The sequence below is a fragment of the Tenrec ecaudatus genome, chromosome 3 (assembly GCF_050624435.1).
Source record: "Tenrec ecaudatus isolate mTenEca1 chromosome 3, mTenEca1.hap1, whole genome shotgun sequence".
NCBI lineage: Eukaryota > Metazoa > Chordata > Mammalia > Afrosoricida > Tenrecidae > Tenrec > Tenrec ecaudatus.
In genome coordinates this window covers 84,482,830-84,498,741 of record NC_134532.1, presented here as the reverse complement: position 1 = coordinate 84,498,741, position 15,912 = coordinate 84,482,830, and the positions used below count along the sequence as shown (strand labels likewise).

Below are 15,912 nucleotides of genomic sequence, written 5' to 3'. Positions count from 1 at the left end.
GGGACACATATGGCAGGCAACTAAAAAGGAGGGGGAAAGAAAAGCAAAATAAAGCCATGGATAGTGGGGGAACAGGGCACTAACACTTCCACAGAGAAGATATTGTTTATGTCTCCACGGAAATGGGAGAGAGGAACCAGACCTCAACCTGGTACCCCAAGCCTTGAGGGCAACATACTAGCATGACACAGCAAACTAACAGAGGGGTCAGTAGGGCCAGTCCCAATCCCAGCTACATCATCCATCCCCCCTGCCTAGAAGATTGCTCTACGGAGGACACCACGGAAGATACACCCTGCGGAGAGTGGCGGGTCTGCCCAGACCACACTGGAGCAAACTGAGATGGAAGGAGAGATAGAGAGAGTGGATCACAACCTGGCCCATCAAGCCCCCGGAATGACACATCGGCTTGGAGCAGCAAAGCACAGAGATGACTGTAGGGCCAATCCCACTAGGAGACATGACCTCCTTTCACTGGCTCACAGTGCTGCAGAGGACTGCACTGGAGACACAGTGTGGGACTTGTGCCTGGCCTGAACCCCTGCCCCTGCCCCACCAGGAAAAACAGGAAGGGACTACAACAGAGCAGCAAGGGGAGCAAAGCAAAAAAGTCCCCATGGGATCCCGAAAATAGACTCTAGACTCGGAGGGCAGAGCTTGGCACCTCATCCGTCTTTTTCGGAAAACATACATACGGGTCAGCAAACAGGCCTCGAACTATTACAGCCTCCCATCCTCATCTTCTCCTTCTTCTCCTCATGTCTTTCTATATGAGATAGGCAAAGGGTCACAAGGGAAGGATGAGCCAGCCAGGGTGCAGTACACCACTGACAAAATACAAAACATTCCTCTAGTTCTTTAACGCTTGTACAAATGTACAACAACATATGTACAAATGTGCTGATACAACTGATGTATAGATTGTTATAAATGGTAAGAGCCCCTAATAAAATAATTTTTTTTAAATCAAAAAGCAATTTTCATTGCCAAACAGGCTTTGATGATTACCAAGCGTGGGAGGGGAATGAATGGAAGGGGAAATAATAGGCTGTTGTCAGGTGCTTTCAAGATGTTCTGACTCATAGCAATCCTATGTACAACAGAATAGAACATTGTCTGCCCCTGTCCCATCCTCATAATTATCCTTATATTTAATTTCAATATTGAAGCCACCGTGTCAATTCATCTTGTTTTTGGTCTTCCTTTTTTTCACTACTCCTCTATTTTTCCAATAATGGTGTACTTTTCAAGATAATAGTCCTACCTGTTAATGGCCAAAGTACTTAAGATTATTACCATCCTCATGTCTTGTTTATGGTCTGGCTGTATGTCTTTCAAGACAGATCAGTTTGTTATTTTGGAAGTCCACGGTACTTTCAATATTCAACACCAACACCATATTTCAAGTGAATCATTTTTTGTTTGGTCTTCCTTATTCAGTATTCAATCCTCACATGCACTTGAGGCAATTGAAAATACCATGACTTGGGTCAAACATACCTTAGTCCTCAAAATAACATACTTGCTTTTCAATATTTTTAAGAGGTTAGTGTAACAGGTTTACCTAGTGCAATGCGTCATTTGATTACTTGACTACTGATTCCATGCTGTGACTGCGGCTCCAAGAAAGTTGAAGTCATAGACCTTCAATCTTGTCTCCATTTATCATAATGTTACTATTGGTCCAGTTGAGATGATTTGGGTCTTCTTTACATTGAGTTATAACCAATACTCTTGATCTTCATCAACAAGTGCTTCAAGTTCTCCTTACTTTCAGAAAATGAGCTTGCATCCTCTCCATGTGGCAAGTTGTTAATAAGCCTTCTTCCAATTCTCACACTACATTCATATCATCTTTTGGGTTTTTTTCATATAATCTTTTTAAAGTACCTTTGACCTAGTTTTTATGCAGCCTTTGGTGACTAAGGCCAGCTATGATAGACTACTGGGATTATGACTCTGCTCTGTTGAGGCACACAATATCCTTCTCAGGCCAAACCAGAAAGACTTGATGTGGAAACCCAACTAAGTGAACTGGGCTATACCACAGACTCACCTGTAGCTCTTGGGCTGAAGGTCGAGACATCAAACTGTGAGAAGAACGAGATGACTGCTGTCTCAAAGGTATAGAACTGGTGGTTGTGGGACTTTCATTTGAATCTTTTCGCTGGAGGGTTCCCAATGAATTGTGCGCCACGACTACCATAAGCTTACTATTATAATGCTCTCCTTGCTTTACTATAATATGTATTAATCTGGTAGGCATAGTTCTGACATTGTCAATAAATACAATTGAAAAGTTTGCCTTATCATCAGCCTCCATTGTCTGTATAAATAGTGTCCAGTCACTTAAGAGTTTAATCTGTACAGGTCAATAATACCTGTATTGAAGTTTATAGGCCATCTATACTTTTAGAATTTCCTTTTCACCACTGTGTTTTAAATTCTACACCATTGGCTAAGTTAATGACACTATCAACAGAATTATCTTATTCCCCAGAGAGGTCATTGATAAGGTTCTCTATCACAAAATGGCAATGATACCTTTAAGGTGATCCAGAAACATACACAAAACATAGATATATGAATGGACTTAGGGCTTGCACTTAATTGTAGCTCCAGTCTAAGAACAATTAGTTCTTTTGGCATGGCACTGCTTGATGCTTATCTTTATGAAGACATCACTGAAGATATGGGTGCTATAGCAGAGTGTGATGAGGAAACTAGATAATGCCTGTCTATCAGAAAACATACTGTCTTGGGTCTTAAAGGCTTGTTTTCGAACAAACAGCCTTCTAAGTGAGGCATCAACTAAGTCCATAATGAAGAAGCACACCGGCATGTGTGATCCAAGGATTTGTAAGCAATGTAATCCAAATCAGAAAGAGAAGTCGCCAGAGCTTAATTGTGAACACCTGGTTTGCAGAAAGCTGTGGATGATAGTGAAAGCCCAAAATCCATTTGCAGGGTCCCCCAATAGATTCATCCTCCAATGAACCCCCTCTGACCATGTTCAAGGGATGTGAGTAAGCTTGGAACCAGACAATGAACATTGTAAAGATGAGTATTGTAGATATAGTTAGATTAAAATGTAATATTTGATCTCTTTTAAATACTAAAAGTTGTTTCCAATGGTTAAAAAGTGAACAATAAAAATACGTGCAGATGAAGCCTCTGGTGAATCCCCTCTGATCACAGACAGGGGTGTGAATGGCTTTGCTATCATGAAGAGTGCACAGGAAAGTGGGTTATGGCAGACGTAATGTGATAGTTACATAATCTCATGTCAACTTGAAGATGTATAAAAGTGTAGGGGTAATACTCTACTTTTTAATCAGGTCACACCTCCATGATGGGTGTGGTCTTCTCAAAAGAAGGGCCCTGGGAAACTTCCCTCTCTCTCTGTGCCTCCAGTTTCCTGCTGCCAGACCCTGGTTGCTGCCAGACCCTGTGCTGTTACCACCACCATTAGATCCACACAGCTTGGCCTACATTGGCTGTGACCATCCTGCATTCTTAATCATTGCTTTTGATTGCATAGTCTGAAGAGGGAATGTATGGATTAGTATGGGATTATGTACTTGAGTTGGACTGGGATCCTTTCTCAGCATATAATTGCTTCTTGATATAAAGCTCTTTCTTACACCTATAGGAGTGAAACCTAATTTGTTTCTCTAGTCAAGCTGGTTTAATACATGTAGTTAGGTTATAATTCAACACCGTATCATTTGATTTCCCTTTGGACCTGTTTTAAAGCTCTTATTTTTTTTATATTTTCTATTTTCTTTCTGATTGAGGTTTTTATCTATTTGATTTTTTTCTTCGTGTTTTGTTTTGTTTGATTTTCTTGATACAAAATCCAGGATAGGTAAATCTATAAAGACTAAATGGATTAATGGTTTCTTGGGGATATGACTGGGGATATTAGGTGAAACTGAAAGCTAATAATGTGTACAAAAAGGAAGAAAATGTTCTAAATCATTTTGTAACTCTTCTTGATATGATTGAACTATTGTATTGTAACATGGATGATGTGCCAATAAAGCTATTTTAAAAGAATAAAAATGTGGTGCTTTTTTGTTTTCAAATCTTTGTACCCAATTATGAACGTGTATTTCTTATAGTAAATTCTAGCGGTCAGGTGGCTGTCAGGAGGAGTAGGCTTAAACAGATTATTGAAATTGAAAGTTGAAATTTCAAGTTGGATGAATAAGCTATACTATTTATAGTACATACTTATGATATTCTCAGTATGAATTATTATAAAATTAAATTACTCATGAACTCTGAACAATGTTAAAGATGCTACATCCTGCAGTTTTAATTCAGACAAGATTTAATTATTTATGTAAAGATACATATGTCCCTATATCTCATTAGTATGCAAATTTGCTTTAATTTTTAATATATGGTAAAATTATATGTAAAGCAGAATTGTTTTAAAATATACTTCTTTATGATGTATTTGATTTGTATACCTATTTTAAATACCTATATACTCGAGGTCACATCAAACTTTCTCAAGCAAAAAGAGATTGATTGGGGGAAATGTTTAAGAAGCCCTGACCTAAAACACAATGCAAAAATAATAGTAATTTGAAAATTGCAGTTCTGCTGATTCCTATGACTCCATCTAAATTGTCTTCTCTACAGTAAAAAAGCAAACAAACCCTGATATAGCTTAGGAAATAAATGTGGATTATTATAAACAAATTAGGTTGTAGATATCTAATAATATTAGGTAGCAGCAAATTGTAATTGAAGAAATTCAACGACAATGCATGTATGTTGTAGGAAAGTTATGTCCTTTTCTGACAACATCTATTTATTACTTGAGAATTAAACACTGGCTTGCTTCAGGACTTTGATGAAAACCAAATATATAATTAAGGGACACCAAGTTAACTTATTAACTATTCAACCTGAACTTGCCACCACGTAGAAATAATATCCCACTGGTGTATAGCTGCTCCATTATTAAATAGAAATAGCATGTATGAGACTGAGTCCAGGTATATCAGCAAACAGCTGCATTGCATGCACTGGCAGCTCAGGATTTTATGATTGCTCTCCATGTTAGTCAGCACCTTTCTCTAAATTCATAGCCATAGTTTCCTGGGGCATTCCCTACTACCATTTTGTCAAAAGCAAACCACTTGCTACCAAATGGTTCTAGCTCTTAGCGACCCGTGTGTTGCAGAGTCAAATTTTCCTCCATATGGTTTCCAATGGTTGAGCTTTTCTTAAGCTGATGTCTATGACTCTATTCTGATGCATCTGTGGGTGGACTTGAGGTTCCAACTTTTTATTTATGTTAATAGCTTACACCACCCAGCAATTCCATGACTAGTCAACTGGATAGGAATAATGCAGCCCAAATTTGTGGAAAGTGGATAGCCACAGCTACATTGCATTACTAAAGCTCAGAAATAAAAAAAAAATCCTGCAGAGGACATAGCTCTGGGCAGTGTCTCTGGTTTTTCACCATGCCTAGAAGAAAAGAAGTTCTGAGATAAACATTTACATTCACATATCCAGGCAAAAGCTATGGTTGGCTGGCTCACCATACAATTAGAAAGGCAAAATTTGAGGTTTGTGAAGAAAATATCCTGGGGGAGAACCATGTGAATAAAGCTTTGAAAATGAGCATAGATCTCTTAGCTGTACCTGTGTGTGCACTCAGGTCTAGTACACACGTTGGTACAGATAAGAGCTCTCAACTCATTCAATTCAGGACAGATAAAACCCTCAGGAACAGTAGTGGGAGTAGTGATATCATGTGGCTAGGAGGATGGTGGAGGTGCGGGAGAGAGGGAGAAAAGGGGAACCCATCACAAGGTTGATATATAGTCCACTCCCCAGGGGAATAAATAACAGAAATGTGGGTGAAGGGAGATTAAATAACATCAATAATTTATAATTGCTCAAGGATTCATGAGGGTGGAGGGTAGGAGAGAGTGGAAAAAAGAGGACGTAATAACAAGGGCTCCAATAGAAAGAAAATGTTTCAGAGATGTTGATGGCAACATATGTACAAGTGTACTTAATATGATTGAATGATGGATTGTCATGAGATTTCTAAGAGCCCCCCAATAAAATGATTCATAATAAAAAAATCTCTCCATAATAACAATAGCAAATGATTGCTGTTTTTTGAAAGGCTAATGGTTGCTAACCATCTGTTGAGTCCATATGATCTTATTAAATTTTCCAAATAAAGATGAACTTCATTGTGAAGATAAACAAATTAAATTAAACAAGAGCGAGCATAGTGTCATGTGAAGGTGTTAATGAATGGGGATCAAAGCTCACAGGCAATTGATGGGAGAAGAGTGAAATGATTCACAAGCTAAATCTCAACCAGTTTCTTTTCCCAACGACTTTAATACTCGCTCGATGGACTTTGCAAAGCAGCTATAATCTATGATGTACCTACCAGTTCTTACTTTTGATTTTACAAGAATAATTGCTTTCAAAATTATTCATTATGCACATATTGTGCTGTGCTTAAAAGAACTCAATCCTCCAAATCACAAAATGTTCTTTTCATAAATCCCCCTAAAGTCCATGAGAGCACTCAATCCACGATCTTCTGTTCACACAGAAAACACTCTGAGACACATTTTTTAATATATAGGAATTGTCAAATTTAAGTATTTTCAGGTTTATTTTAGGCTCATCATTATGCCATGTGCCATATTGGATTTCCTTGGGTTGTAATCTTCATGAAACTTCATTGCAAGGTTGATTTCCTTCAGAATCATTTGGGCGGTGAAGTGTTGTAATCAGCACTTACATGTTGCACCATCAGGGCCCCTTTTATTTAGAAGTACCTTAAACTTCTCCAAGCCTATAGGATGGAGTAGAATTATCCTTGTGGGTTTCAGACATAATTATCTTCATGGGAGTGGAAAGCCTCCTTGAGCGGCTGTTGCTAACTGCTGCCCTTGTAGTTAGCAGCCCAATGCAGAACACACTATGCCACGAGGGCTCTCTTTAATCAGAATCAATGGGATGGCAGTGATCTAAAACACTCGAAGGTCAAACCTCTCTCTTGCCATTACTTGGAAGAAAGATTAAGCAGTCTGTTTACACCCTACGGAGTAGTTCTACTCTATCCTATAAGGCTATTATGAGTCAGAATCAACTGGATGGCAGTGAGTGGATTACATTTCTTGTTTGGACTTATGCCTCCCCATTTCCAGCTCTCTCTCTCTCTCTCTCTCTCTCTCTCTCTCTCTCTCTCTCTCTCTCTCTCTCTCTCTCTCTCTCTCTCTCTCTCTTACTCTGCACACTGGGGAACCCTGGTGTCATAGAGACAATGCATTGGGCTGCTAACCACAAAGTCAGCTGCTCAAAACCCTCAGTCCCTCCATTCATGAGAGAAAGACCAGGCTTTCTACTGTAAAGAGTTACAGTCTCAGAAACTCACACGGGCAGTTCTAACTTGAACTACACATCAGCACTGAGTGAGGGGCAGTGGACTGGGCTTGGTGTTGGTGTAGACCATAGGTAATTCCTAGTGCTTTACCCCCCGAAAAAAGCACAAAGATGAGTTTGCTTGCCCTCCATAAAAACCTTGGGAAATTATATTGTTTTTCCCCAATTTACAGTTGTGGATCTTAAGCCTATGGAGGAAAAGTAATTGATCAAATTTATACATATCAGACATCATAGAGACTGAATTATACACCCAGACAATCTGGCTAAAAATGACCTGTTCCTAATCATTGTGCTATGCTGAATAAATTTATGAAATAATGCTTTCATTTTCTTATAAAAGGATTTAACTTCCAGAAACTACTTGTTTGACAGAAATCTTTCATTTCACAAGAATCTTGTGTTTTAGATTTACTTCATTCAAAGATACATCCAAGGCCCAAGAGACTCCTATGTTTTTAAAAAAATCTGTTTTCAACTATATATATATGTGTGTGTGTATATATATGAACACTACATATATCCCACATATATATCTATCCCACATATATCCACACACCCACACATATATAAAGTTTGTTTGTTTTTAAGTTCATGGGAAAGACCCATATTTTCCTACGAAGGACAGTTAAATTTAAATATACCCAGAATAGAAGCCTCAACTACATCAAATTGATGGAAAGTCTAATGACTGCCCCACTAAAGTTTCTGAGATTAACTTTAAGTCTTGAAAAACTACTCACTGGTCGGTGAAACAGATTTCCTTCAAGTTAGTTGAGTGATCTGTTTTTTGAATAATAGTAAATATAGCTCCTATTTATTTTAGAATGTCAGAAAGCAGTCCAGTTGACAATATTAATAGAGTGGAAAATCCATGATCACAGACTTTTTCATGACAAATATGACAGCCTTCTAAATTACTTGTCAAAGTTGACCTGCACAAAAGCATAGACGTACTAAGTTAACAGTGAGTGTAAAAGTGAGATAAATCATTGCATTTCAATGGCACTTATCATTGTACAAATCTTGAAATTTTAGAGTATATTATAGAAAAATTTCTATAATAAAAATGATTACTTTCTGCAACCACCTAAAATATTGTATTTTTGAAAAGTTCAGATAAAAGAGACTTCTCACATACTTAATGTAGCCATGTATATAAACAGGATAATGGCTATTTGTTTTTGATTTGACATCAAACAAACAATATTTTTAAAAGGATGTCAAGTGTTAGTGTTACAGCTCTTTTAGAATTTGCCTAGCAGGTTTTCTGTTTTGTTTTTTTCTGGAAAACACCCCAAAAAAGAAAAGAAAATGATGTCAAGCAATTATGAAACCAAATCCTAAAGATGGTATTTCTAAACAAATTTTTAAAGGTCGTATTTTTATTGAGGAATATTACTTTCTTTTATAAATCTAAACTATAATATCTGAAATCTTGGGCTGGAAAACAAGGAGTTAGAGCCCCATGAAAATAAATAATGGGTTTTGAGAATGATGAGGGCAATGAATGTACAATTGTGCTTGACACATATGGATTGCGATAAGAGTTGTATGAGTCAAAATAAAATTATTAAAAAATAAAAGAAATAAGGAAGAGTTTCATTCCTCAATCAAATATATAATTTTGGTATATATTTAAGATGAAGATATTTATCATAACTAAAGTAACATCTTGTTCGGTGTATGTGATGAAGACCCAGGGGTAAATATTAGAAAGCAATCATTGAAAGGCTAGTAAGTGGATGATCTTCTGTTTTGGGATTCACATATCCACCATAATTCCCTTACAACTAGGTCCTATTTTTAGTTTAGTTTTGTTTCTCTCAATAAACCATTTTATTTGGGGCTCTTACAGTTCTTATAACAATTGTATCAAATATTTTCATAGTTGACACCATCCACTGTCTCCCTTCACCAGTGTTTCTGTTGTCTGTTCCCCCTGGGTTGTGTTTGGGTGGGGGGGATGGTTGTACGTTGATCATTGGAATCAGTTCCCAGTTTCTCCCTCTTCTCCCCTACCCTATGGTATTACTACTCCCATTATTGTCCCTGCGGGTTTATCTGTCCTGGATTCTGTGTGTCAAGAGCTCTTATCTTTACCAGTGTACATGCTCCGGTCTAGCTGGTTTTGTAAGGTAGGACTGGGGTCATGATAGTGAGGGGTGGGGTGGGAGGAGGAAACATTGAAAAACTAGAGGATTGTAGTGTGTTTCCTTGGTATGGTGCTTCACCCTGGCTGGCTAGCTACTTTTTGTGACCCTTCTGTGAGGGAATGCCCATTGTCTACAGATGGACTTTGGGTATCCACCCTAAACGCACTGTTTGCATTAATATAATTGTTTGTTTGGGGTTTTCTGTTGCCTGACACCTGATCTCCTCAATACCTAGTGGTCACACAGGCTGGTGTGCTTCTTCCAAGTGGGCTTTGGTGCTTCCTGCTAGAGGGCCGCTTGGTTGTTTTTTCTTTTTTAAGATTAGAAAACAGGCTAAGAGAATTTCAGTAAATTACAAAATCTACAAAAAATAGAGACAAGATTAAAACACTATCATTGTATGTTAATGTATTATCTACCTAGCAGGTGTATACCTAAGGTGTGGCATCTGCACTGGGCAGGTGTAACTGAATAGTTTCTAATAACTTTTGCTGTTTCCACCACCAGCTCTGTAAGATCATTCAGCAAGAAAAACCACTATTTTCCTATTTGGGGAGCTTCTTTGGGTCAAGGAAGTAGGTATGCTCTTTTCTTCTCCCTAGAGGTTTATCTGATCACAGCCTGTGGCAGAGATTCACCACAGCTCCGAGGAGTAGATGGACAGGTAGAGAACATTTCTTGCTATCAGGCCAGGTGTGTGTGTGTGGGCATTGTTTTAGTGTGGGTATCTCCAATGAGCCTACGAGATTTTAAAAAGCAGCCCCAAGCAGCCCAGCTTGACTATATTTCTCTTCCTAATCCCCAGGCCTTACAGGTTCCTTTCACTCTTCCTTCGCTCCTTTCTGGGGTGGACTAGTTGGTGGCTTAGTGGTTATATGTTGGGCTGCTAAGGACAAGGTTAGCAGTTTGAAACCACCAGCCACTCCACCGGAGAGAGATGGAACTTTCTGCTAAAGAATTATTGTCTTCAAAATTCACATGGGCAGGCCTACTATGTCCTGTAGGGTCACTTTACATTGGCCTCAATGACAGTGAGTTCGGGGGACTTTTGTTTTTGAGTATGGGGGTGGGTGGTCTCACAGCCCTGCTGGCCATTCCTGGTCTTTCCTTCTGCTCTCTCTTCCATGCTGAGAGATTTGATTCCGAACAGTTTGCTCTTCCTGCAACCAGACAACTACCAGGTGAGGACGGTGATGGGCCTGGGGGATGGTGAGCACTTGCACCTGTGGCCAGGAAGAGAGACCTTTTCCAATACATGCTGCTCTCTGCGAGCAGTGGTTTGGGCAGAAGACGCCTGCACAGAATGCTCTTGGAATTCTTCTGCCAGAAAGGTATGTGAGTGCTCTCTGAGGGTACAAATAACAAAAATAATATGGAGCACCCCACAGCCCAATTTTCATTATTGAAAACAAAATTAGTAGGGGTGGTTGTAATTTTCCTACAGTGCCATATGTTTTAAAAGATTAATGAGCTTGTGTGGCATTTTTGAGCTGTTATTATACTTAGTGATTTAAAAGGTGGGTTTCAGGTATTAAGGTAGAGAGAACAATTTCAGTGCTTGCAATACGTCCTATTTTCCATTGATATACATACCTCTGGTAGCCTTTTACGTTAAGGATGTTACATCATTAGATATTTAATTAATTGACAAAATTATCCAAAACATATGCCATTGTGTGTCTTAAAATCTACCAAATAGCTAGGGTCTATCTATTTATCTGTCTATCTATCTATCTATCTATCTATCTATCTATCTATCTTCTATCTGTAGTTATAGTTATAACCCTTGAAGTTTAATCAATTCCAACTCAAGTTGGTCCATGTATTGCAGAGTGCAAGAACTTCATAGCGTTGTCTTTGTTAACTCCATATTGCAATACCTGAATTATTCACTTCTGCAGAATTAATCATTTTGTAGCTGGATGCTATTTACATAATAGGAGCTTGTGTTTGGCAGAGTTCTCTACAGAAAAACAAAACCAGGACACTTATGATTAAATATATGAGGCTAGGTTCTACAGTGAGAAGGAATGTAACAGCTAATTAGTCCACACAGCAGTACAGAGGGTTCAATTCAACTCACTTATGTGGAACAGTTAACATACTAGAAGTCTTTCAACTCCTGTGGGCTGCTGGGTCCCAGGTCAAGGAAGCAGACAGCAGAGTCCTCCCTCCGTCAAGACAAGCTGAGTCTTCCCTCAGGCAGCAGACAGCAGGGTGGATAGACTACAGTCGGCAGCTCAGGAGCTTAGCAAAACGGGCTGGATGGTATATCAACTCCAAGCAATGCGAAGCAGCAGGATTCACTAATCTGAAGTGAGATCCACGTGTTGGCTTGGCCCACAGGTGTAGCTCACAGATTGAGACAGAGAACTTATTACAGCAGCAGCATGCTCCAGCACCCTCTGACTACCAGAGAGCAAGAGAGAAGGGAGTGGGCCTTATTGAACCATTTATCTTCGCCCTCCAATCAAACTGCCACCTGATTAATCCTACATGTTCCTATTGGCCAGGTTGGCACAATAAACCTAACTATCACAGAGTTGGTTGTCAGGGAAAATGTACAGTAATATACAATAATATTCACTGAGAATGCCAGTCATAGGTTTGCCAGAGTAGTAGATAACTTAATACAGCATATAGGGCTTTTTTTTTTTGGTTCTACATCTTATTGTTTTTGTCCATGCAATGCTTATTTATTTATTAATAGCAAAAATGGAACCACCAGATAAACCTAATATGTAAAATGCTTGTTCAGCTTTTCCTGTGTAGAAGAGAGATAGATAGGTAAATTATCTACAAATGACAGGAGCAGCTTAGACAAGATTCCTGGCCACAAAGTACTTATGCAACTCTGGAACCGTCACCCAAGACCAGGTTTTCATTATATTCTTCCAGGATTCTTACAATAGCCTCCTCACACTTTTATTATTATTAATAACTATTTGAATTTATCACATATATCACATAATTCCATAGTTAGTCACGTGAAGTAGAATTGTACAATTGCTACCATAATCCAATTCCAGACATTTATTTTCTACATGGACTCCTTGATATCATCTCCCTTTTACCCCACCACCCCACACTGTACCTACACCTCCAGCCCCCAAAACCTTTATTCTACTTGTCATCCTGGCGGGTTCATTCATCAATTCCGCGTTTCATATACTGAAAATCAGAAAAGCATATGACACAACTTGAAGAGGGTGACCCCTAATCACATAGGACCCCTTAGACACATCCTAATGTGAACAAGCATAAACAAAATACAACAGAATGTTCATCACAGGACTGCCAGAATAATACATATCTTAATACAGCATACAGGGCGTTGATGTAACAAGACCTTGTTTGTCTGACAACCAACTGCACACCTCTCTTGGTACAGCTGTCCTCTTTCTCCTCTGACACCGTGTATTTTCTGACATAAGTCCTCAGGTTCCAAGTGTGTCAGGGAGAATTCATATATTGGAGTTCATCTGGTAGAGTTCTTACATGAGGTCTCACTGATGCAGCATGTGCCTTGTGCCCCAAAGATCCAGTATCCAGTGTCCCAGCATATCACAGCGCCCAGCCCGTTTTCCAGGGATACCCACTGACCTCCAAGTTCAATGTTGCCCACCCACTGCACACCACCAAGACACTCCCCAGCTACGGTCCCCAAGACCATCCTCAGTCAAGCTCCTCCCATTTGGAGGTGAGCCCTTTCTCCAATCCCACCTCCAAACATGATTGTTCCCTCTCCACTCTCCTGTGCTGCCCCCCCCCCCCCATCAGTAAACCTCTTTCCTCTGATGGAGCCACCTCCCTCTCCAGGGGACATCACCACAGATCCATATGGCAACCACCATCCCCTCCCCCCCCCCCCCCCCCCCCGACACACACCATTTGAGAACAGCTAACAGAGGCTGAATGAGCTACACTACACTTAACCTGGATCAGATGATGTATGATCTGTTGGCACTGGCAAGACTCCCAATCAAGCTGTCTTGGCGCCCCAGCCAGAAGACTGGATGCCCTACAAGCCTGAGCTTGTGTCCATTCAGCTGCTTGTTCCCACCACGGTGGAGTCATACAGTATTGGTCCTTTGGTGTTTGACTGACTAACTTCACTCAAAACGATGTCTTTTAGATTCCTCCCCAAGTTGAGGTGTTCCATGGTTTCATCGCAGTGCGTTAGAAATGCAGTGGTATGCCATTGTATGTACACACCAGAGTTTAGATCCATTCTTCTAATGGGAAGTTAGGCTGTGTCAAGTTTCTTGCTCTTGTGAAATGTGCTGCAATGAATAGGGGGGAGCAAATGTCTGTTTGTGGTCTCTTTGTTGTTGCTTTTGGTTATATGCCCAGTAATGGTATTGCTGGATCATAAGATATTTCAATCGCCATATGTTTTAGATATCAACATATAGTTTTCCACAGTGGCTATACATATTTACAAGTCCACAACCAGTGGATAAAAGGTCAAATCTCACCACACCCTCTCCAACATTTGTTGTTCTCAGATTTTTTGTGTGTTTTTTTCAAATGTGGCTGCAGTTATGGACATTAGGTGGTTTTTCATGGTTGTTTTGATTTGACTTTCATTTCCAGGATGTCTGGTGACCAGGAGAATTTCCTCATGTGTTTACTAGCCTTTGGGTATCATCCTTTGTGAATCATCTGTTCAGATCTTTTGCCCAACTTCTTAGGGTGTTAGTTATTTATTTATTGTTCTTGTCATACACTTGTGAAAATATTATGGTTTTGGTAATTAGTTCTTTGTTATATTATTACTAAATATTGTTTCCTAGTTTGTGGGAAAAGATTTCCTAGTTTGTGGGAAAAGAAGATTCCTCTCTTTTTACTTTTTTAATGAAGTCTTTTGCTATATACGAGTTCCCACAGGCTGGTGTGTTCTTCCATGTGGACTTTGTTGCTTCTGAGCTAGATGGCCACTTGTTTATCTTCAAGCCTTTAAAACCCCAGATGCAATATCTTTCCACAGCTGGGTACTGTCAGCTTTCTTCACCACATTTGCATATTCACTCGCTTTTTGTTCAGGAGGGTGAGCATCATAGAATGCCAATTTAATAGAAGAAAGTATTCTTGCATTGAGGGAGTGCCTGAGTGGAGGCTCAATGTTCTTCTGCCACCTTAATATTAAACCTATAAATATAGGAACATAGATCCATTTCCTCATCCTCATATATATATTTGCATGAAAGAACACACCAGCCTGTGTGATCACGAGGTTCCAAAAGGATCAACTACCAGGCATCAAAGAACAAAAAAACATATCATTGGGTGCACACCTCCATGATACGATCACTGAGGACAAACGGGTGCATAAGCAAATGTGGCGAAGAAAGCTGATGGTGCCCGGCTATCAAAAGAGATAGTGTCTGGGGCCTTAAAGGCTTGAAGGTAAACAAGCAGCCGTCTAGCTCAGAAGCAACAAAGCCAACAGGGAAGAAGCACAACATCCTGTGTGACCACGAGGTGTCGAAGGGAGCAGGGCAATGAATGTACGGATATGCTTTACAAAGTGATGTATGTATGGATTGTGTTAAGAATTGTATGAACCCCTAATAAAACATTTTTTAAAAGTTCCCAGATATGTCCTCCTTATTAGTTGCTCTCTGAGTTACACAAAGAGAAGTCTAAGCTGGGGCTTCTACTTTGGCACCATCTTCTGATCTTTGTGTTGTTGGGCTTTTGTTTTGTTTCTGGCCTTTAGCTTTTGCCATCCTTTGACTCTCAGTGTGATATTGTGTTTCTAGCAGAAGGTCCTTATTTGAGGGGCCCTCATTTTCCCTGTTGTCAAGGAGCGAAAGTCCCCGGTTATAATGTGGAGCTCTATGGGGTTTCTGTACAACTCAGTGTCGCCCTTCACACTGGGGTCACGGGGTGGAAATAGGCTCTTGGAATGGAGACCCGTGGTAGGGGGCTGGGAAGCTTCCAATCAGGAGCAAGTCCTGCTAAGGAGAGTAGGTCTTAGTGTCAGCCAGATGCCTGGGCAGGGAGGGGGAGCCAGGGAGGAAAACTGGGATACTGAGTTCTAGTTCTTCTGTCAATCTCTGGGCCATGCAGTTGGAATTCTAGGCCGGGGACTCTTATCTCTGTACCATCTTCTCAGGGCTCTCCAAGACTGTCCACGTTTTCATTCTTATGGGAACAAATTGCCATACCTCTTCTCTTGCAAAGGACTTGGTGGGACAAATAACTTTTTAGTTAGCACAATGAACACTTAACTAGTTCATTACTATAGCTTGTGAGAAGGTCTACATAGTTACAGAGCAATAAATAAATAGGGAGGGAGGAATCCAAATCA

The 15,912-nt window shown here is 39.8% G+C and overlaps 1 pseudogene; it reads left to right on the top strand.

The window, feature by feature from the left end:
• The first annotated feature begins 8,671 nt into the window (after positions 1-8,671).
• LOC142444060 (U7 small nuclear RNA) lies at positions 8,672-8,740 on the top strand (annotated as a pseudogene).
• Positions 8,741-15,912: the final 7,172 nt, after the last annotated feature.